The 19,237-nt window shown below is 44.3% G+C and overlaps 51 non-coding genes across 51 annotated transcripts; all 51 read right to left on the reverse strand.

Moving 5' to 3' along the window:
• Window positions 1–58: 58 nt before the first annotated feature.
• Window positions 59–131, reverse strand: Trnaf-gaa. The gene has a single exon. It is a non-coding gene; the product is annotated as a tRNA-Phe (tRNA).
• A 286-nt stretch (window positions 132–417) lies between these two features.
• Trnaf-gaa lies at window positions 418–490 on the reverse strand. The gene has a single exon. It is a non-coding gene; the product is annotated as a tRNA-Phe (tRNA).
• A 286-nt stretch (window positions 491–776) lies between these two features.
• On the reverse strand, window positions 777–849 carry Trnaf-gaa. Its single transcript has one exon. It is a non-coding gene; the product is annotated as a tRNA-Phe (tRNA).
• Window positions 850–1,135: 286 nt separating this feature from the next.
• On the reverse strand, window positions 1,136–1,208 carry Trnaf-gaa. The gene has a single exon. It is a non-coding gene; the product is annotated as a tRNA-Phe (tRNA).
• A 286-nt stretch (window positions 1,209–1,494) lies between these two features.
• Trnaf-gaa lies at window positions 1,495–1,567 on the reverse strand. The gene has a single exon. It is a non-coding gene; the product is annotated as a tRNA-Phe (tRNA).
• Window positions 1,568–1,853: 286 nt separating this feature from the next.
• Trnaf-gaa lies at window positions 1,854–1,926 on the reverse strand. Its single transcript has one exon. It is a non-coding gene; the product is annotated as a tRNA-Phe (tRNA).
• Window positions 1,927–2,212: 286 nt separating this feature from the next.
• Trnaf-gaa lies at window positions 2,213–2,285 on the reverse strand. Its single transcript has one exon. It is a non-coding gene; the product is annotated as a tRNA-Phe (tRNA).
• Window positions 2,286–2,571: 286 nt separating this feature from the next.
• Window positions 2,572–2,644, reverse strand: Trnaf-gaa. Its single transcript has one exon. It is a non-coding gene; the product is annotated as a tRNA-Phe (tRNA).
• A 286-nt stretch (window positions 2,645–2,930) lies between these two features.
• Window positions 2,931–3,003, reverse strand: Trnaf-gaa. The gene has a single exon. It is a non-coding gene; the product is annotated as a tRNA-Phe (tRNA).
• A 286-nt stretch (window positions 3,004–3,289) lies between these two features.
• Window positions 3,290–3,362, reverse strand: Trnaf-gaa. Its single transcript has one exon. It is a non-coding gene; the product is annotated as a tRNA-Phe (tRNA).
• A 286-nt stretch (window positions 3,363–3,648) lies between these two features.
• Window positions 3,649–3,721, reverse strand: Trnaf-gaa. Its single transcript has one exon. It is a non-coding gene; the product is annotated as a tRNA-Phe (tRNA).
• Window positions 3,722–4,007: 286 nt separating this feature from the next.
• On the reverse strand, window positions 4,008–4,080 carry Trnaf-gaa. The gene has a single exon. It is a non-coding gene; the product is annotated as a tRNA-Phe (tRNA).
• Window positions 4,081–4,366: 286 nt separating this feature from the next.
• Trnaf-gaa lies at window positions 4,367–4,439 on the reverse strand. Its single transcript has one exon. It is a non-coding gene; the product is annotated as a tRNA-Phe (tRNA).
• A 286-nt stretch (window positions 4,440–4,725) lies between these two features.
• On the reverse strand, window positions 4,726–4,798 carry Trnaf-gaa. Its single transcript has one exon. It is a non-coding gene; the product is annotated as a tRNA-Phe (tRNA).
• Window positions 4,799–5,084: 286 nt separating this feature from the next.
• On the reverse strand, window positions 5,085–5,157 carry Trnaf-gaa. The gene has a single exon. It is a non-coding gene; the product is annotated as a tRNA-Phe (tRNA).
• Window positions 5,158–5,443: 286 nt separating this feature from the next.
• Trnaf-gaa lies at window positions 5,444–5,516 on the reverse strand. Its single transcript has one exon. It is a non-coding gene; the product is annotated as a tRNA-Phe (tRNA).
• A 286-nt stretch (window positions 5,517–5,802) lies between these two features.
• Trnaf-gaa lies at window positions 5,803–5,875 on the reverse strand. Its single transcript has one exon. It is a non-coding gene; the product is annotated as a tRNA-Phe (tRNA).
• Window positions 5,876–6,161: 286 nt separating this feature from the next.
• On the reverse strand, window positions 6,162–6,234 carry Trnaf-gaa. Its single transcript has one exon. It is a non-coding gene; the product is annotated as a tRNA-Phe (tRNA).
• A 286-nt stretch (window positions 6,235–6,520) lies between these two features.
• Window positions 6,521–6,593, reverse strand: Trnaf-gaa. The gene has a single exon. It is a non-coding gene; the product is annotated as a tRNA-Phe (tRNA).
• Window positions 6,594–6,879: 286 nt separating this feature from the next.
• Trnaf-gaa lies at window positions 6,880–6,952 on the reverse strand. The gene has a single exon. It is a non-coding gene; the product is annotated as a tRNA-Phe (tRNA).
• Window positions 6,953–7,238: 286 nt separating this feature from the next.
• On the reverse strand, window positions 7,239–7,311 carry Trnaf-gaa. The gene has a single exon. It is a non-coding gene; the product is annotated as a tRNA-Phe (tRNA).
• Window positions 7,312–7,597: 286 nt separating this feature from the next.
• On the reverse strand, window positions 7,598–7,670 carry Trnaf-gaa. The gene has a single exon. It is a non-coding gene; the product is annotated as a tRNA-Phe (tRNA).
• Window positions 7,671–7,956: 286 nt separating this feature from the next.
• Trnaf-gaa lies at window positions 7,957–8,029 on the reverse strand. Its single transcript has one exon. It is a non-coding gene; the product is annotated as a tRNA-Phe (tRNA).
• A 286-nt stretch (window positions 8,030–8,315) lies between these two features.
• Trnaf-gaa lies at window positions 8,316–8,388 on the reverse strand. Its single transcript has one exon. It is a non-coding gene; the product is annotated as a tRNA-Phe (tRNA).
• A 286-nt stretch (window positions 8,389–8,674) lies between these two features.
• On the reverse strand, window positions 8,675–8,747 carry Trnaf-gaa. The gene has a single exon. It is a non-coding gene; the product is annotated as a tRNA-Phe (tRNA).
• A 286-nt stretch (window positions 8,748–9,033) lies between these two features.
• Trnaf-gaa lies at window positions 9,034–9,106 on the reverse strand. The gene has a single exon. It is a non-coding gene; the product is annotated as a tRNA-Phe (tRNA).
• A 645-nt stretch (window positions 9,107–9,751) lies between these two features.
• On the reverse strand, window positions 9,752–9,824 carry Trnaf-gaa. The gene has a single exon. It is a non-coding gene; the product is annotated as a tRNA-Phe (tRNA).
• Window positions 9,825–10,110: 286 nt separating this feature from the next.
• Trnaf-gaa lies at window positions 10,111–10,183 on the reverse strand. The gene has a single exon. It is a non-coding gene; the product is annotated as a tRNA-Phe (tRNA).
• A 286-nt stretch (window positions 10,184–10,469) lies between these two features.
• Trnaf-gaa lies at window positions 10,470–10,542 on the reverse strand. Its single transcript has one exon. It is a non-coding gene; the product is annotated as a tRNA-Phe (tRNA).
• Window positions 10,543–10,828: 286 nt separating this feature from the next.
• Window positions 10,829–10,901, reverse strand: Trnaf-gaa. Its single transcript has one exon. It is a non-coding gene; the product is annotated as a tRNA-Phe (tRNA).
• A 286-nt stretch (window positions 10,902–11,187) lies between these two features.
• Trnaf-gaa lies at window positions 11,188–11,260 on the reverse strand. The gene has a single exon. It is a non-coding gene; the product is annotated as a tRNA-Phe (tRNA).
• A 286-nt stretch (window positions 11,261–11,546) lies between these two features.
• Window positions 11,547–11,619, reverse strand: Trnaf-gaa. The gene has a single exon. It is a non-coding gene; the product is annotated as a tRNA-Phe (tRNA).
• Window positions 11,620–11,905: 286 nt separating this feature from the next.
• Window positions 11,906–11,978, reverse strand: Trnaf-gaa. The gene has a single exon. It is a non-coding gene; the product is annotated as a tRNA-Phe (tRNA).
• A 286-nt stretch (window positions 11,979–12,264) lies between these two features.
• On the reverse strand, window positions 12,265–12,337 carry Trnaf-gaa. Its single transcript has one exon. It is a non-coding gene; the product is annotated as a tRNA-Phe (tRNA).
• A 286-nt stretch (window positions 12,338–12,623) lies between these two features.
• On the reverse strand, window positions 12,624–12,696 carry Trnaf-gaa. The gene has a single exon. It is a non-coding gene; the product is annotated as a tRNA-Phe (tRNA).
• Window positions 12,697–12,982: 286 nt separating this feature from the next.
• Window positions 12,983–13,055, reverse strand: Trnaf-gaa. The gene has a single exon. It is a non-coding gene; the product is annotated as a tRNA-Phe (tRNA).
• Window positions 13,056–13,341: 286 nt separating this feature from the next.
• Window positions 13,342–13,414, reverse strand: Trnaf-gaa. The gene has a single exon. It is a non-coding gene; the product is annotated as a tRNA-Phe (tRNA).
• A 286-nt stretch (window positions 13,415–13,700) lies between these two features.
• Trnaf-gaa lies at window positions 13,701–13,773 on the reverse strand. Its single transcript has one exon. It is a non-coding gene; the product is annotated as a tRNA-Phe (tRNA).
• A 286-nt stretch (window positions 13,774–14,059) lies between these two features.
• Trnaf-gaa lies at window positions 14,060–14,132 on the reverse strand. Its single transcript has one exon. It is a non-coding gene; the product is annotated as a tRNA-Phe (tRNA).
• Window positions 14,133–14,418: 286 nt separating this feature from the next.
• On the reverse strand, window positions 14,419–14,491 carry Trnaf-gaa. The gene has a single exon. It is a non-coding gene; the product is annotated as a tRNA-Phe (tRNA).
• Window positions 14,492–14,777: 286 nt separating this feature from the next.
• On the reverse strand, window positions 14,778–14,850 carry Trnaf-gaa. The gene has a single exon. It is a non-coding gene; the product is annotated as a tRNA-Phe (tRNA).
• Window positions 14,851–15,136: 286 nt separating this feature from the next.
• Trnaf-gaa lies at window positions 15,137–15,209 on the reverse strand. The gene has a single exon. It is a non-coding gene; the product is annotated as a tRNA-Phe (tRNA).
• Window positions 15,210–15,495: 286 nt separating this feature from the next.
• Trnaf-gaa lies at window positions 15,496–15,568 on the reverse strand. Its single transcript has one exon. It is a non-coding gene; the product is annotated as a tRNA-Phe (tRNA).
• Window positions 15,569–15,854: 286 nt separating this feature from the next.
• On the reverse strand, window positions 15,855–15,927 carry Trnaf-gaa. Its single transcript has one exon. It is a non-coding gene; the product is annotated as a tRNA-Phe (tRNA).
• A 286-nt stretch (window positions 15,928–16,213) lies between these two features.
• Window positions 16,214–16,286, reverse strand: Trnaf-gaa. The gene has a single exon. It is a non-coding gene; the product is annotated as a tRNA-Phe (tRNA).
• A 286-nt stretch (window positions 16,287–16,572) lies between these two features.
• Trnaf-gaa lies at window positions 16,573–16,645 on the reverse strand. The gene has a single exon. It is a non-coding gene; the product is annotated as a tRNA-Phe (tRNA).
• A 286-nt stretch (window positions 16,646–16,931) lies between these two features.
• On the reverse strand, window positions 16,932–17,004 carry Trnaf-gaa. The gene has a single exon. It is a non-coding gene; the product is annotated as a tRNA-Phe (tRNA).
• A 286-nt stretch (window positions 17,005–17,290) lies between these two features.
• On the reverse strand, window positions 17,291–17,363 carry Trnaf-gaa. The gene has a single exon. It is a non-coding gene; the product is annotated as a tRNA-Phe (tRNA).
• Window positions 17,364–17,649: 286 nt separating this feature from the next.
• On the reverse strand, window positions 17,650–17,722 carry Trnaf-gaa. The gene has a single exon. It is a non-coding gene; the product is annotated as a tRNA-Phe (tRNA).
• A 645-nt stretch (window positions 17,723–18,367) lies between these two features.
• Window positions 18,368–18,440, reverse strand: Trnaf-gaa. Its single transcript has one exon. It is a non-coding gene; the product is annotated as a tRNA-Phe (tRNA).
• A 286-nt stretch (window positions 18,441–18,726) lies between these two features.
• Trnaf-gaa lies at window positions 18,727–18,799 on the reverse strand. The gene has a single exon. It is a non-coding gene; the product is annotated as a tRNA-Phe (tRNA).
• Between the last annotated feature and the right edge of the window lie 438 nt (window positions 18,800–19,237).

The following is a 19,237-nucleotide window of genomic DNA, read 5'->3' on the forward strand; positions in this document are numbered from 1 at the left end:
CATATTCATAAAACTGACTTCCAAAAAGTGTGGTCAGCCGCCAGAGTCCTGCACTCTGTGCCGGAACCCGGGATTGAACCGGGGGCCTTTAGATCTTCAGTCTAACGCTCTCCCAACTGAGCTATTCCGGCCGACGAGGAAGTCTGTCATTTGAAACGAGCACTAGGCTAGGCGAGGGCGAGATATGTGCGAATCTATGATGACATAAATGGAAATTGGTTGGCATGGCAAATAAAAAAATGTCAGGGAAACATAAGGCATCTCTTCCGAAATGAAGTTAGCTAATGCATATTCTGTTCTGAAATATTTTGCAGATACTCTGTGAGATTGGTGACTTTTGACTTTTGATTTGGGGTAAACATATTCATAAAACTGACTTCCAAAAAGTGTGGTCAGCCGCCAGAGTCCTGCACTCTGTGCCGGAACCCGGGATTGAACCGGGGGCCTTTAGATCTTCAGTCTAACGCTCTCCCAACTGAGCTATTCCGGCCGACGAGGAAGACTGTCATTTGAAACGAGCACTAGGCTAGGCGAGGGCGAGATATGTGCGAATCTATGATGACATAAATGGAAATTGGTTGGCATGGCAAATAAAAAAATGTCAGGGAAACATAAGGCATCTCTTCCGAAATGAAGTTAGCTAATGCATATTCTGTTCTGAAATATTTTGCAGATACTCTGTGAGATTGGTGACTTTTGACTTTTGATTTGGGGTAAACATATTCATAAAACTGACTTCCAAAAAGTGTGGTCAGCCGCCAGAGTCCTGCACTCTGTGCCGGAACCCGGGATTGAACCGGGGGCCTTTAGATCTTCAGTCTAACGCTCTCCCAACTGAGCTATTCCGGCCGACGAGGAAGTCTGTCATTTGAAACGAGCACTAGGCTAGGCGAGGGCGAGATATGTGCGAATCTATGATGACATAAATGGAAATTGGTTGGCATGGCAAATAAAAAAATGTCAGGGAAACATAAGGCATCTCTTCCGAAATGAAGTTAGCTAATGCATATTCTGTTCTGAAATATTTTGCAGATACTCTGTGAGATTGGTGACTTTTGACTTTTGATTTGGGGTAAACATATTCATAAAACTGACTTCCAAAAAGTGTGGTCAGCCGCCAGAGTCCTGCACTCTGTGCCGGAACCCGGGATTGAACCGGGGGCCTTTAGATCTTCAGTCTAACGCTCTCCCAACTGAGCTATTCCGGCCGACGAGGAAGACTGTCATTTGAAACGAGCACTAGGCTAGGCGAGGGCGAGATATGTGCGAATCTATGATGACATAAATGGAAATTGGTTGGCATGGCAAATAAAAAAATGTCAGGGAAACATAAGGCATCTCTTCCGAAATGAAGTTAGCTAATGCATATTCTGTTCTGAAATATTTTGCAGATACTCTGTGAGATTGGTGACTTTTGACTTTTGATTTGGGGTAAACATATTCATAAAACTGACTTCCAAAAAGTGTGGTCAGCCGCCAGAGTCCTGCACTCTGTGCCGGAACCCGGGATTGAACCGGGGGCCTTTAGATCTTCAGTCTAACGCTCTCCCAACTGAGCTATTCCGGCCGACGAGGAAGTCTGTCATTTGAAACGAGCACTAGGCTAGGCGAGGGCGAGATATGTGCGAATCTATGATGACATAAATGGAAATTGGTTGGCATGGCAAATAAAAAAATGTCAGGGAAACATAAGGCATCTCTTCCGAAATGAAGTTAGCTAATGCATATTCTGTTCTGAAATATTTTGCAGATACTCTGTGAGATTGGTGACTTTTGACTTTTGATTTGGGGTAAACATATTCATAAAACTGACTTCCAAAAAGTGTGGTCAGCCGCCAGAGTCCTGCACTCTGTGCCGGAACCCGGGATTGAACCGGGGGCCTTTAGATCTTCAGTCTAACGCTCTCCCAACTGAGCTATTCCGGCCGACGAGGAAGTCTGTCATTTGAAACGAGCACTAGGCTAGGCGAGGGCGAGATATGTGCGAATCTATGATGACATAAATGGAAATTGGTTGGCATGGCAAATAAAAAAATGTCAGGGAAACATAAGGCATCTCTTCCGAAATGAAGTTAGCTAATGCATATTCTGTTCTGAAATATTTTGCAGATACTCTGTGAGATTGGTGACTTTTGACTTTTGATTTGGGGTAAACATATTCATAAAACTGACTTCCAAAAAGTGTGGTCAGCCGCCAGAGTCCTGCACTCTGTGCCGGAACCCGGGATTGAACCGGGGGCCTTTAGATCTTCAGTCTAACGCTCTCCCAACTGAGCTATTCCGGCCGACGAGAAAGACTGTCATTTGAAACGAGCACTAGGCTAGGCGAGGGCGAGATATGTGCGAATCTATGATGACATAAATGGAAATTGGTTGGCATGGCAAATAAAAAAATGTCAGGGAAACATAAGGCATCTCTTCCGAAATGAAGTTAGCTAATGCATATTCTGTTCTGAAATATTTTGCAGATACTCTGTGAGATTGGTGACTTTTGACTTTTGATTTGGGGTAAACATATTCATAAAACTGACTTCCAAAAAGTGTGGTCAGCCGCCAGAGTCCTGCACTCTGTGCCGGAACCCGGGATTGAACCGGGGGCCTTTAGATCTTCAGTCTAACGCTCTCCCAACTGAGCTATTCCGGCCGACGAGGAAGTCTGTCATTTGAAACGAGCACTAGGCTAGGCGAGGGCGAGATATGTGCGAATCTATGATGACATAAATGGAAATTGGTTGGCATGGCAAATAAAAAAATGTCAGGGAAACATAAGGCATCTCTTCCGAAATGAAGTTAGCTAATGCATATTCTGTTCTGAAATATTTTGCAGATACTCTGTGAGATTGGTGACTTTTGACTTTTGATTTGGGGTAAACATATTCATAAAACTGACTTCCAAAAAGTGTGGTCAGCCGCCAGAGTCCTGCACTCTGTGCCGGAACCCGGGATTGAACCGGGGGCCTTTAGATCTTCAGTCTAACGCTCTCCCAACTGAGCTATTCCGGCCGACGAGGAAGACTGTCATTTGAAACGAGCACTAGGCTAGGCGAGGGCGAGATATGTGCGAATCTATGATGACATAAATGGAAATTGGTTGGCATGGCAAATAAAAAAATGTCAGGGAAACATAAGGCATCTCTTCCGAAATGAAGTTAGCTAATGCATATTCTGTTCTGAAATATTTTGCAGATACTCTGTGAGATTGGTGACTTTTGACTTTTGATTTGGGGTAAACATATTCATAAAACTGACTTCCAAAAAGTGTGGTCAGCCGCCAGAGTCCTGCACTCTGTGCCGGAACCCGGGATTGAACCGGGGGCCTTTAGATCTTCAGTCTAACGCTCTCCCAACTGAGCTATTCCGGCCGACGAGGAAGTCTGTCATTTGAAACGAGCACTAGGCTAGGCGAGGGCGAGATATGTGCGAATCTATGATGACATAAATGGAAATTGGTTGGCATGGCAAATAAAAAAATGTCAGGGAAACATAAGGCATCTCTTCCGAAATGAAGTTAGCTAATGCATATTCTGTTCTGAAATATTTTGCAGATACTCTGTGAGATTGGTGACTTTTGACTTTTGATTTGGGGTAAACATATTCATAAAACTGACTTCCAAAAAGTGTGGTCAGCCGCCAGAGTCCTGCACTCTGTGCCGGAACCCGGGATTGAACCGGGGGCCTTTAGATCTTCAGTCTAACGCTCTCCCAACTGAGCTATTCCGGCCGACGAGGAAGTCTGTCATTTGAAACGAGCACTAGGCTAGGCGAGGGCGAGATATGTGCGAATCTATGATGACATAAATGGAAATTGGTTGGCATGGCAAATAAAAAAATGTCAGGGAAACATAAGGCATCTCTTCCGAAATGAAGTTAGCTAATGCATATTCTGTTCTGAAATATTTTGCAGATACTCTGTGAGATTGGTGACTTTTGACTTTTGATTTGGGGTAAACATATTCATAAAACTGACTTCCAAAAAGTGTGGTCAGCCGCCAGAGTCCTGCACTCTGTGCCGGAACCCGGGATTGAACCGGGGGCCTTTAGATCTTCAGTCTAACGCTCTCCCAACTGAGCTATTCCGGCCGACGAGGAAGACTGTCATTTGAAACGAGCACTAGGCTAGGCGAGGGCGAGATATGTGCGAATCTATGATGACATAAATGGAAATTGGTTGGCATGGCAAATAAAAAAATGTCAGGGAAACATAAGGCATCTCTTCCGAAATGAAGTTAGCTAATGCATATTCTGTTCTGAAATATTTTGCAGATACTCTGTGAGATTGGTGACTTTTGACTTTTGATTTGGGGTAAACATATTCATAAAACTGACTTCCAAAAAGTGTGGTCAGCCGCCAGAGTCCTGCACTCTGTGCCGGAACCCGGGATTGAACCGGGGGCCTTTAGATCTTCAGTCTAACGCTCTCCCAACTGAGCTATTCCGGCCGACGAGGAAGTCTGTCATTTGAAACGAGCACTAGGCTAGGCGAGGGCGAGATATGTGCGAATCTATGATGACATAAATGGAAATTGGTTGGCATGGCAAATAAAAAAATGTCAGGGAAACATAAGGCATCTCTTCCGAAATGAAGTTAGCTAATGCATATTCTGTTCTGAAATATTTTGCAGATACTCTGTGAGATTGGTGACTTTTGACTTTTGATTTGGGGTAAACATATTCATAAAACTGACTTCCAAAAAGTGTGGTCAGCCGCCAGAGTCCTGCACTCTGTGCCGGAACCCGGGATTGAACCGGGGGCCTTTAGATCTTCAGTCTAACGCTCTCCCAACTGAGCTATTCCGGCCGACGAGGAAGACTGTCATTTGAAACGAGCACTAGGCTAGGCGAGGGCGAGATATGTGCGAATCTATGATGACATAAATGGAAATTGGTTGGCATGGCAAATAAAAAAATGTCAGGGAAACATAAGGCATCTCTTCCGAAATGAAGTTAGCTAATGCATATTCTGTTCTGAAATATTTTGCAGATACTCTGTGAGATTGGTGACTTTTGACTTTTGATTTGGGGTAAACATATTCATAAAACTGACTTCCAAAAAGTGTGGTCAGCCGCCAGAGTCCTGCACTCTGTGCCGGAACCCGGGATTGAACCGGGGGCCTTTAGATCTTCAGTCTAACGCTCTCCCAACTGAGCTATTCCGGCCGACGAGGAAGTCTGTCATTTGAAACGAGCACTAGGCTAGGCGAGGGCGAGATATGTGCGAATCTATGATGACATAAATGGAAATTGGTTGGCATGGCAAATAAAAAAATGTCAGGGAAACATAAGGCATCTCTTCCGAAATGAAGTTAGCTAATGCATATTCTGTTCTGAAATATTTTGCAGATACTCTGTGAGATTGGTGACTTTTGACTTTTGATTTGGGGTAAACATATTCATAAAACTGACTTCCAAAAAGTGTGGTCAGCCGCCAGAGTCCTGCACTCTGTGCCGGAACCCGGGATTGAACCGGGGGCCTTTAGATCTTCAGTCTAACGCTCTCCCAACTGAGCTATTCCGGCCGACGAGGAAGTCTGTCATTTGAAACGAGCACTAGGCTAGGCGAGGGCGAGATATGTGCGAATCTATGATGACATAAATGGAAATTGGTTGGCATGGCAAATAAAAAAATGTCAGGGAAACATAAGGCATCTCTTCCGAAATGAAGTTAGCTAATGCATATTCTGTTCTGAAATATTTTGCAGATACTCTGTGAGATTGGTGACTTTTGACTTTTGATTTGGGGTAAACATATTCATAAAACTGACTTCCAAAAAGTGTGGTCAGCCGCCAGAGTCCTGCACTCTGTGCCGGAACCCGGGATTGAACCGGGGGCCTTTAGATCTTCAGTCTAACGCTCTCCCAACTGAGCTATTCCGGCCGACGAGGAAGACTGTCATTTGAAACGAGCACTAGGCTAGGCGAGGGCGAGATATGTGCGAATCTATGATGACATAAATGGAAATTGGTTGGCATGGCAAATAAAAAAATGTCAGGGAAACATAAGGCATCTCTTCCGAAATGAAGTTAGCTAATGCATATTCTGTTCTGAAATATTTTGCAGATACTCTGTGAGATTGGTGACTTTTGACTTTTGATTTGGGGTAAACATATTCATAAAACTGACTTCCAAAAAGTGTGGTCAGCCGCCAGAGTCCTGCACTCTGTGCCGGAACCCGGGATTGAACCGGGGGCCTTTAGATCTTCAGTCTAACGCTCTCCCAACTGAGCTATTCCGGCCGACGAGGAAGTCTGTCATTTGAAACGAGCACTAGGCTAGGCGAGGGCGAGATATGTGCGAATCTATGATGACATAAATGGAAATTGGTTGGCATGGCAAATAAAAAAATGTCAGGGAAACATAAGGCATCTCTTCCGAAATGAAGTTAGCTAATGCATATTCTGTTCTGAAATATTTTGCAGATACTCTGTGAGATTGGTGACTTTTGACTTTTGATTTGGGGTAAACATATTCATAAAACTGACTTCCAAAAAGTGTGGTCAGCCGCCAGAGTCCTGCACTCTGTGCCGGAACCCGGGATTGAACCGGGGGCCTTTAGATCTTCAGTCTAACGCTCTCCCAACTGAGCTATTCCGGCCGACGAGGAAGTCTGTCATTTGAAACGAGCACTAGGCTAGGCGAGGGCGAGATATGTGCGAATCTATGATGACATAAATGGAAATTGGTTGGCATGGCAAATAAAAAAATGTCAGGGAAACATAAGGCATCTCTTCCGAAATGAAGTTAGCTAATGCATATTCTGTTCTGAAATATTTTGCAGATACTCTGTGAGATTGGTGACTTTTGACTTTTGATTTGGGGTAAACATATTCATAAAACTGACTTCCAAAAAGTGTGGTCAGCCGCCAGAGTCCTGCACTCTGTGCCGGAACCCGGGATTGAACCGGGGGCCTTTAGATCTTCAGTCTAACGCTCTCCCAACTGAGCTATTCCGGCCGACGAGGAAGACTGTCATTTGAAACGAGCACTAGGCTAGGCGAGGGCGAGATATGTGCGAATCTATGATGACATAAATGGAAATTGGTTGGCATGGCAAATAAAAAAATGTCAGGGAAACATAAGGCATCTCTTCCGAAATGAAGTTAGCTAATGCATATTCTGTTCTGAAATATTTTGCAGATACTCTGTGAGATTGGTGACTTTTGACTTTTGATTTGGGGTAAACATATTCATAAAACTGACTTCCAAAAAGTGTGGTCAGCCGCCAGAGTCCTGCACTCTGTGCCGGAACCCGGGATTGAACCGGGGGCCTTTAGATCTTCAGTCTAACGCTCTCCCAACTGAGCTATTCCGGCCGACGAGGAAGTCTGTCATTTGAAACGAGCACTAGGCTAGGCGAGGGCGAGATATGTGCGAATCTATGATGACATAAATGGAAATTGGTTGGCATGGCAAATAAAAAAATGTCAGGGAAACATAAGGCATCTCTTCCGAAATGAAGTTAGCTAATGCATATTCTGTTCTGAAATATTTTGCAGATACTCTGTGAGATTGGTGACTTTTGACTTTTGATTTGGGGTAAACATATTCATAAAACTGACTTCCAAAAAGTGTGGTCAGCCGCCAGAGTCCTGCACTCTGTGCCGGAACCCGGGATTGAACCGGGGGCCTTTAGATCTTCAGTCTAACGCTCTCCCAACTGAGCTATTCCGGCCGACGAGGAAGTCTGTCATTTGAAACGAGCACTAGGCTAGGCGAGGGCGAGATATGTGCGAATCTATGATGACATAAATGGAAATTGGTTGGCATGGCAAATAAAAAAATGTCAGGGAAACATAAGGCATCTCTTCCGAAATGAAGTTAGCTAATGCATATTCTGTTCTGAAATATTTTGCAGATACTCTGTGAGATTGGTGACTTTTGACTTTTGATTTGGGGTAAACATATTCATAAAACTGACTTCCAAAAAGTGTGGTCAGCCGCCAGAGTCCTGCACTCTGTGCCGGAACCCGGGATTGAACCGGGGGCCTTTAGATCTTCAGTCTAACGCTCTCCCAACTGAGCTATTCCGGCCGACGAGGAAGACTGTCATTTGAAACGAGCACTAGGCTAGGCGAGGGCGAGATATGTGCGAATCTATGATGACATAAATGGAAATTGGTTGGCATGGCAAATAAAAAAATGTCAGGGAAACATAAGGCATCTCTTCCGAAATGAAGTTAGCTAATGCATATTCTGTTCTGAAATATTTTGCAGATACTCTGTGAGATTGGTGACTTTTGACTTTTGATTTGGGGTAAACATATTCATAAAACTGACTTCCAAAAAGTGTGGTCAGCCGCCAGAGTCCTGCACTCTGTGCCGGAACCCGGGATTGAACCGGGGGCCTTTAGATCTTCAGTCTAACGCTCTCCCAACTGAGCTATTCCGGCCGACGAGGAAGTCTGTCATTTGAAACGAGCACTAGGCTAGGCGAGGGCGAGATATGTGCGAATCTATGATGACATAAATGGAAATTGGTTGGCATGGCAAATAAAAAAATGTCAGGGAAACATAAGGCATCTCTTCCGAAATGAAGTTAGCTAATGCATATTCTGTTCTGAAATATTTTGCAGATACTCTGTGAGATTGGTGACTTTTGACTTTTGATTTGGGGTAAACATATTCATAAAACTGACTTCCAAAAAGTGTGGTCAGCCGCCAGAGTCCTGCACTCTGTGCCGGAACCCGGGATTGAATCGGGGGCCTTTAGATCTTCAGTCTAACGCTCTCCCAACTGAGCTATTCCGGCCGACGAGGAAGTCTGTCATTTGAAACGAGCACTAGGCTAGGCGAGGGCGAGATATGTGCGAATCTATGATGACATAAATGGAAATTGGTTGGCATGGCAAATAAAAAAATGTCAGGGAAACATAAGGCATCTCTTCCGAAATGAAGTTAGCTAATGCATATTCTGTTCTGAAATATTTTGCAGATACTCTGTGAGATTGGTGACTTTTGACTTTTGATTTGGGGTAAACATATTCATAAAACTGACTTCCAAAAAGTGTGGTCAGCCGCCAGAGTCCTGCACTCTGTGCCGGAACCCGGGATTGAACCGGGGGCCTTTAGATCTTCAGTCTAACGCTCTCCCAACTGAGCTATTCCGGCCGACGAGGAAGTCTGTCATTTGAAACGAGCACTAGGCTAGGCGAGGGCGAGATATGTGCGAATCTATGATGACATAAATGGAAATTGGTTGGCATGGCAAATAAAAAAATGTCAGGGAAACATAAGGCATCTCTTCCGAAATGAAGTTAGCTAATGCATATTCTGTTCTGAAATATTTTGCAGATACTCTGTGAGATTGGTGACTTTTGACTTTTGATTTGGGGTAAACATATTCATAAAACTGACTTCCAAAAAGTGTGGTCAGCCGCCAGAGTCCTGCACTCTGTGCCGGAACCCGGGATTGAATCGGGGGCCTTTAGATCTTCAGTCTAACGCTCTCCCAACTGAGCTATTCCGGCCGACGAGGAAGTCTGTCATTTGAAACGAGCACTAGGCTAGGCGAGGGCGAGATATGTGCGAATCTATGATGACATAAATGGAAATTGGTTGGCATGGCAAATAAAAAAATGTCAGGGAAACATAAGGCATCTCTTCCGAAATGAAGTTAGCTAATGCATATTCTGTTCTGAAATATTTTGCAGATACTCTGTGAGATTGGTGACTTTTGACTTTTGATTTGGGGTAAACATATTCATAAAACTGACTTCCAAAAAGTGTGGTCAGCCGCCAGAGTCCTGCACTCTGTGCCGGAACCCGGGATTGAACCGGGGGCCTTTAGATCTTCAGTCTAACGCTCTCCCAACTGAGCTATTCCGGCCGACGAGGAAGTCTGTCATTTGAAACGAGCACTAGGCTAGGCGAGGGCGAGATATGTGCGAATCTATGATGACATAAATGGAAATTGGTTGGCATGGCAAATAAAAAAATGTCAGGGAAACATAAGGCATCTCTTCCGAAATGAAGTTAGCTAATGCATATTCTGTTCTGAAATATTTTGCAGATACTCTGTGAGATTGGTGACTTTTGACTTTTGATTTGGGGTAAACATATTCATAAAACTGACTTCCAAAAAGTGTGGTCAGCCGCCAGAGTCCTGCACTCTGTGCCGGAACCCGGGATTGAACCGGGGGCCTTTAGATCTTCAGTCTAACGCTCTCCCAACTGAGCTATTCCGGCCGACGAGGAAGACTGTCATTTGAAACGAGCACTAGGCTAGGCGAGGGCGAGATATGTGCGAATCTATGATGACATTAATGGAAATTGGTTGGCATGGCAAATAAAAAAATGTCAGGGAAACATAAGGCATCTCTTCCGAAATGAAGTTAGCTAATGCATATTCTGTTCTGAAATATTTTGCAGATACTCTGTGAGATTGGTGACTTTTGACTTTTGATTTGGGGTAAACATATTCATAAAACTGACTTCCAAAAAGTGTGGTCAGCCGCCAGAGTCCTGCACTCTGTGCCGGAACCCGGGATTGAACCGGGGGCCTTTAGATCTTCAGTCTAACGCTCTCCCAACTGAGCTATTCCGGCCGACGAGGAAGACTGTCATTTGAAACGAGCACTAGGCTAGGCGAGGGCGAGATATGTGCGAATCTATGATGACATAAATGGAAATTGGTTGGCATGGCAAATAAAAAAATGTCAGGGAAACATAAGGCATCTCTTCCGAAATGAAGTTAGCTAATGCATATTCTGTTCTGAAATATTTTGCAGATACTCTGTGAGATTGGTGACTTTTGACTTTTGATTTGGGGTAAACATATTCATAAAACTGACTTCCAAAAAGTGTGGTCAGCCGCCAGAGTCCTGCACTCTGTGCCGGAACCCGGGATTGAACCGGGGGCCTTTAGATCTTCAGTCTAACGCTCTCCCAACTGAGCTATTCCGGCCGACGAGGAAGTCTGTCATTTGAAACGAGCACTAGGCTAGGCGAGGGCGAGATATGTGCGAATCTATGATGACATAAATGGAAATTGGTTGGCATGGCAAATAAAAAAATGTCAGGGAAACATAAGGCATCTCTTCCGAAATGAAGTTAGCTAATGCATATTCTGTTCTGAAATATTTTGCAGATACTCTGTGAGATTGGTGACTTTTGACTTTTGATTTGGGGTAAACATATTCATAAAACTGACTTCCAAAAAGTGTGGTCAGCCGCCAGAGTCCTGCACTCTGTGCCGGAACCCGGGATTGAACCGGGGGCCTTTAGATCTTCAGTCTAACGCTCTCCCAACTGAGCTATTCCGGCCGACGAGGAAGTCTGTCATTTGAAACGAGCACTAGGCTAGGCGAGGGCGAGATATGTGCGAATCTATGATGACATAAATGGAAATTGGTTGGCATGGCAAATAAAAAAATGTCAGGGAAACATAAGGCATCTCTTCCGAAATGAAGTTAGCTAATGCATATTCTGTTCTGAAATATTTTGCAGATACTCTGTGAGATTGGTGACTTTTGACTTTTGATTTGGGGTAAACATATTCATAAAACTGACTTCCAAAAAGTGTGGTCAGCCGCCAGAGTCCTGCACTCTGTGCCGGAACCCGGGATTGAACCGGGGGCCTTTAGATCTTCAGTCTAACGCTCTCCCAACTGAGCTATTCCGGCCGACGAGGAAGACTGTCATTTGAAACGAGCACTAGGCTAGGCGAGGGCGAGATATGTGCGAATCTATGATGACATAAATGGAAATTGGTTGGCAGGGCAAATAAAAAAATGTCAGGGAAACATAAGGCATCTCTTCCGAAATGAAGTTAGCTAATGCATATTCTGTTCTGAAATATTTTGCAGATACTCTGTGAGATTGGTGACTTTTGACTTTTGATTTGGGGTAAACATATTCATAAAACTGACTTCCAAAAAGTGTGGTCAGCCGCCAGAGTCCTGCACTCTGTGCCGGAACCCGGGATTGAACCGGGGGCCTTTAGATCTTCAGTCTAACGCTCTCCCAACTGAGCTATTCCGGCCGACGAGGAAGTCTGTCATTTGAAACGAGCACTAGGCTAGGCGAGGGCGAGATATGTGCGAATCTATGATGACATAAATGGAAATTGGTTGGCATGGCAAATAAAAAAATGTCAGGGAAACATAAGGCATCTCTTCCGAAATGAAGTTAGCTAATGCATATTCTGTTCTGAAATATTTTGCAGATACTCTGTGAGATTGGTGACTTTTGACTTTTGATTTGGGGTAAACATATTCATAAAACTGACTTCCAAAAAGTGTGGTCAGCCGCCAGAGTCCTGCACTCTGTGCCGGAACCCGGGATTGAACCGGGGGCCTTTAGATCTTCAGTCTAACGCTCTCCCAACTGAGCTATTCCGGCCGACGAGGAAGTCTGTCATTTGAAACGATCACTAGGCTAGGCGAGGGCGAGATATGTGCGAATCTATGATGACATAAATGGAAATTGGTTGGCATGGCAAATAAAAAAATGTCAGGGAAACATAAGGCATCTCTTCCGAAATGAAGTTAGCTAATGCATATTCTGTTCTGAAATATTTTGCAGATACTCTGTGAGATTGGTGACTTTTGACTTTTGATTTGGGGTAAACATATTCATAAAACTGACTTCCAAAAAGTGTGGTCAGCCGCCAGAGTCCTGCACTCTGTGCCGGAACCCGGGATTGAACCGGGGGCCTTTAGATCTTCAGTCTAACGCTCTCCCAACTGAGCTATTCCGGCCGACGAGGAAGACTGTCATTTGAAACGAGCACTAGGCTAGGCGAGGGCGAGATATGTGCGAATCTATGATGACATAAATGGAAATTGGTTGGCATGGCAAATAAAAAAATGTCAGGGAAACATAAGGCATCTCTTCCGAAATGAAGTTAGCTAATGCATATTCTGTTCTGAAATATTTTGCAGATACTCTGTGAGATTGGTGACTTTTGACTTTTGATTTGGGGTAAACATATTCATAAAACTGACTTCCAAAAAGTGTGGTCAGCCGCCAGAGTCCTGCACTCTGTGCCGGAACCCGGGATTGAACCGGGGGCCTTTAGATCTTCAGTCTAACGCTCTCCCAACTGAGCTATTCCGGCCGACGAGGAAGTCTGTCATTTGAAACGAGCACTAGGCTAGGCGAGGGCGAGATATGTGCGAATCTATGATGACATAAATGGAAATTGGTTGGCATGGCAAATAAAAAAATGTCAGGGAAACATAAGGCATCTCTTCCGAAATGAAGTTAGCTAATGCATATTCTGTTCTGAAATATTTTGCAGATACTCTGTGAGATTGGTGACTTTTGACTTTTGATTTGGGGTAAACATATTCATAAAACTGACTTCCAAAAAGTGTGGTCAGCCGCCAGAGTCCTGCACTCTGTGCCGGAACCCGGGATTGAACCGGGGGCCTTTAGATCTTCAGTCTAACGCTCTCCCAACTGAGCTATTCCGGCCGACGAGGAAGACTGTCATTTGAAACGAGCACTAGGCTAGGCGAGGGCGAGATATGTGCGAATCTATGATGACATAAATGGAAATTGGTTGGCATGGCAAATAAAAAAATGTCAGGGAAACATAAGGCATCTCTTCCGAAATGAAGTTAGCTAATGCATATTCTGTTCTGAAATATTTTGCAGATACTCTGTGAGATTGGTGACTTTTGACTTTTGATTTGGGGTAAACATATTCATAAAACTGACTTCCAAAAAGTGTGGTCAGCCGCCAGAGTCCTGCACTCTGTGCCGGAACCCGGGATTGAACCGGGGGCCTTTAGATCTTCAGTCTAACGCTCTCCCAACTGAGCTATTCCGGCCGACGAGGAAGTCTGTCATTTGAAACGAGCACTAGGCTAGGCGAGGGCGAGATATGTGCGAATCTATGATGACATAAATGGAAATTGGTTGGCATGGCAAATAAAAAAATGTCAGGGAAACATAAGGCATCTCTTCCGAAATGAAGTTAGCTAATGCATATTCTGTTCTGAAATATTTTGCAGATACTCTGTGAGATTGGTGACTTTTGACTTTTGATTTGGGGTAAACATATTCATAAAACTGACTTCCAAAAAGTGTGGTCAGCCGCCAGAGTCCTGCACTCTGTGCCGGAACCCGGGATTGAACCGGGGGCCTTTAGATCTTCAGTCTAACGCTCTCCCAACTGAGCTATTCCGGCCGACGAGGAAGACTGTCATTTGAAACGAGCACTAGGCTAGGCGAGGGCGAGATATGTGCGAATCTATGATGACATAAATGGAAATTGGTTGGCATGGCAAATAAAAAAATGTCAGGGAAACATAAGGCATCTCTTCCGAAATGAAGTTAGCTAATGCATATTCTGTTCTGAAATATTTTGCAGATACTCTGTGAGATTGGTGACTTTTGACTTTTGATTTGGGGTAAACATATTCATAAAACTGACTTCCAAAAAGTGTGGTCAGCCGCCAGAGTCCTGCACTCTGTGCCGGAACCCGGGATTGAACCGGGGGCCTTTAGATCTTCAGTCTAACGCTCTCCCAACTGAGCTATTCCGGCCGACGAGGAAGTCTGTCATTTGAAACGAGCACTAGGCTAGGCGAGGGCGAGATATGTGCGAATCTATGATGACATAAATGGAAATTGGTTGGCATGGCAAATAAAAAAATGTCAGGGAAACATAAGGCATCTCTTCCGAAATGAAGTTAGCTAATGCATATTCTGTTCTGAAATATTTTGCAGATACTCTGTGAGATTGGTGACTTTTGACTTTTTATTTGGGGTAAACATATTCATAAAACTGACTTCCAAAAAGTGTGGTCAGCCGCCAGAGTCCTGCACTCTGTGCCGGAACCCGGGATTGAACCGGGGGCCTTTAGATCTTCAGTCTAACGCTCTCCCAACTGAGCTATTCCGGCCGACGAGGAAGACTGTCATTTGAAACGAGCACTAGGCTAGGCGAGGGCGAGATATGTGCGAATCTATGATGACATAAATGGAAATTGGTTGGCATGGCAAATAAAAAAATGTCAGGGAAACATAAGGCATCTCTTCCGAAATGAAGTTAGCTAATGCATATTCTGTTCTGAAATATTTTGCAGATACTCTGTGAGATTGGTGACTTTTGACTTTTGATTTGGGGTAAACATATTCATAAAACTGACTTCCAAAAAGTGTGGTCAGCCGCCAGAGTCCTGCACTCTGTGCCGGAACCCGGGATTGAACCGGGGGCCTTTAGATCTTCAGTCTAACGCTCTCCCAACTGAGCTATTCCGGCCGACGAGGAAGACTGTCATTTGAAACGAGCACTAGGCTAGGCGAGGGCGAGATATGTGCGAATCTATGATGACATAAATGGAAATTGGTTGGCATGGCAAATAAAAAAATGTCAGGGAAACATAAGGCATCTCTTCCGAAATGAAGTTAGCTAATGCATATTCTGTTCTGAAATATTTTGCAGATACTCTGTGAGATTGGTGACTTTTGACTTTTGATTTGGGGTAAACATATTCATAAAACTGACTTCCAAAAAGTGTGGTCAGCCGCCAGAGTCCTGCACTCTGTGCCGGAACCCGGGATTGAACCGGGGGCCTTTAGATCTTCAGTCTAACGCTCTCCCAACTGAGCTATTCCGGCCGACGAGGAAGACTGTCATTTGAAACGAGCACTAGGCTAGGCGAGGGCGAGATATGTGCGAATCTATGATGACATAAATGGAAATTGGTTGGCATGGCAAATAAAAAAATGTCAGGGAAACATAAGGCATCTCTTCCGAAATGAAGTTAGCTAATGCATATTCTGTTCTGAAATATTTTGCAGATACTCTGTGAGATTGGTGACTTTTGACTTTTGATTTGGGGTAAACATATTCATAAAACTGACTTCCAAAAAGTGTGGTCAGCCGCCAGAGTCCTGCACTCTGTGCCGGAACCCGGGATTGAACCGGGGGCCTTTAGATCTTCAGTCTAACGCTCTCCCAACTGAGCTATTCCGGCCGACGAGGAAGTCTGTCATTTGAAACGAGCACTAGGCTAGGCGAGGGCGAGATATGTGCGAATCTATGATGACATAAATGGAAATTGGTTGGCATGGCAAATAAAAAAATGTCAGGGAAACATAAGGCATCTCTTCCGAAATGAAGTTAGCTAATGCATATTCTGTTCTGAAATATTTTGCAGATACTCTGTGAGATTGGTGACTTTTGACTTTTGATTTGGGGTAAACATATTCATAAAACTGACTTCCAAAAAGTGTGGTCAGCCGCCAGAGTCCTGCACTCTGTGCCGGAACCCGGGATTGAACCGGGGGCCTTTAGATCTTCAGTCTAACGCTCTCCCAACTGAGCTATTCCGGCCGACGAGGAAGACTGTCATTTGAAACGAGCACTAGGCTAGGCGAGGGCGAGATATGTGCGAATCTATGATGACATAAATGGAAATTGGTTGGCATGGCAAATAAAAAAATGTCAGGGAAACATAAGGCATCTCTTCCGAAATGAAGTTAGCTAATGCATATTCTGTTCTGAAATATTTTGCAGATACTCTGTGAGATTGGTGACTTTTGACTTTTGATTTGGGGTAAACATATTCATAAAACTGACTTCCAAAAAGTGTGGTCAGCCGCCAGAGTCCTGCACTCTGTGCCGGAACCCGGGATTGAACCGGGGGCCTTTAGATCTTCAGTCTAACGCTCTCCCAACTGAGCTATTCCGGCCGACGAGGAAGTCTGTCATTTGAAACGAGCACTAGGCTAGGCGAGGGCGAGATATGTGCGAATCTATGATGACATAAATGGAAATTGGTTGGCATGGCAAATAAAAAAATGTCAGGGAAACATAAGGCATCTCTTCCGAAATGAAGTTAGCTAATGCATATTCTGTTCTGAAATATTTTGCAGATACTCTGTGAGATTGGTGACTTTTGACTTTTGATTTGGGGTAAACATATTCATAAAACTGACTTCCAAAAAGTGTGGTCAGCCGCCAGAGTCCTGCACTCTGTGCCGGAACCCGGGATTGAACCGGGGGCCTTTAGATCTTCAGTCTAACGCTCTCCCAACTGAGCTATTCCGGCCGACGAGGAAGACTGTCATTTGAAACGAGCACTAGGCTAGGCGAGGGCGAGATATGTGCGAATCTATGATGACATAAATGGAAATTGGTTGGCATGGCAAATAAAAAAATGTCAGGGAAACATAAGGCATCTCTTCCGAAATGAAGTTAGCTAATGCATATTCTGTTCTGAAATATTTTGCAGATACTCTGTGAGATTGGTGACTTTTGACTTTTGATTTGGGGTAAACATATTCATAAAACTGACTTCCAAAAAGTGTGGTCAGCCGCCAGAGTCCTGCACTCTGTGCCGGAACCCGGGATTGAACCGGGGGCCTTTAGATCTTCAGTCTAACGCTCTCCCAACTGAGCTATTCCGGCCGACGAGGAAGTCTGTCATTTGAAACGAGCACTAGGCTAGGCGAGGGCGAGATATGTGCGAATCTATGATGACATAAATGGAAATTGGTTGGCATGGCAAATAAAAAAATGTCAGGGAAACATAAGGCATCTCTTCCGAAATGAAGTTAGCTAATGCATATTCTGTTCTGAAATATTTTGCAGATACTCTGTGAGATTGGTGACTTTTGACTTTTGATTTGGGGTAAACATATTCATAAAACTGACTTCCAAAAAGTGTGGTCAGCCGCCAGAGTCCTGCACTCTGTGCCGGAACCCGGGATTGAACCGGGGGCCTTTAGATCTTCAGTCTAACGCTCTCCCAACTGAGCTATTCCGGCCGACGAGGAAGACTGTCATTTGAAACGAGCACTAGGCTAGGCGAGGGCGAGATATGTGCGAATCTATGATGACATAAATGGAAATTGGTTGGCATGGCAAATAAAAAAATGTCAGGGAAACATAAGGCATCTCTTCCGAAATGAAGTTAGCTAATGCATATTCTGTTCTGAAATATTTTGCAGATACTCTGTGAGATTGGTGACTTTTGACTTTTGATTTGGGGTAAACATATTCATAAAACTGACTTCCAAAAAGTGTGGTCAGCCGCCAGAGTCCTGCACTCTGTGCCGGAACCCGGGATTGAACCGGGGGCCTTTAGATCTTCAGTATAACGCTCTCCCAACTGAGCTATTCCGGCCGACGAGGAAGTCTGTCATTTGAAACGAGCACTAGGCTAGGCGAGGGCGAGATATGTGCGAATCTATGATGACATAAATGGAAATTGGTTGGCATGGCAAATAAAAAAATGTCAGGGAAACATAAGGCATCTCTTCCGAAATGAAGTTAGCTAATGCATATTCTGTTCTGAAATATTTTGCAGATACTCTGTGAGATTGGTGACTTTTGACTTTTGATTTGGGGTAAACATATTCATAAAACTGACTTCCAAAAAGTGTGGTCAGCCGCCAGAGTCCTGCACTCTGTGCCGGAACCCGGGATTGAACCGGGGGCCTTTAGATCTTCAGTCTAACGCTCTCCCAACTGAGCTATTCCGGCCGACGAGGAAGTCTGTCATTTGAAACGAGCACTAGGCTAGGCGAGGGCGAGATATGTGCGAATCTATGATGACATAAATGGAAATTGGTTGGCATGGCAAATAAAAAAATGTCAGGGAAACATAAGGCATCTCTTCCGAAATGAAGTTAGCTAATGCATATTCTGTTCTGAAATATTTTGCAGATACTCTGTGAGATTGGTGACTTTTGACTTTTGATTTGGGGTAAACATATTCATAAAACTGACTTCCAAAAAGTGTGGTCAGCCGCCAGAGTCCTGCACTCTGTGCCGGAACCCGGGATTGAACCGGGGGCCTTTAGATCTTCAGTCTAACGCTCTCCCAACTGAGCTATTCCGGCCGACGAGGAAGACTGTCATTTGAAACGAGCACTAGGCTAGGCGAGGGCGAGATATGTGCGAATCTATGATGACATAAATGGAAATTGGTTGGCATGGCAAATAAAAAAATGTCAGGGAAACATAAGGCATCTCTTCCGAAATGAAGTTAGCTAATGCATATTCTGTTCTGAAATATTTTGCAGATACTCTGTGAGATTGGTGACTTTTGACTTTTGATTTGGGGTAAACATATTCATAAAACTGACTTCCAAAAAGTGTGGTCAGCCGCCAGAGTCCTGCACTCTGTGCCGGAACCCGGGATTGAACCGGGGGCCTTTAGATCTTCAGTATAACGCTCTCCCAACTGAGCTATTCCGGCCGACGAGGAAGTCTGTCATTTGAAACGAGCACTAGGCTAGGCGAGGGCGAGATATGTGCGAATCTATGATGACATAAAT

Source organism: Haliotis rufescens, unplaced genomic scaffold (genome assembly GCF_023055435.1).
Source record: "Haliotis rufescens isolate VD_foot unplaced genomic scaffold, xgHalRufe1.0.p SCAF_21, whole genome shotgun sequence".
NCBI classification, from domain to species: domain Eukaryota; kingdom Metazoa; phylum Mollusca; class Gastropoda; order Lepetellida; family Haliotidae; genus Haliotis; species Haliotis rufescens.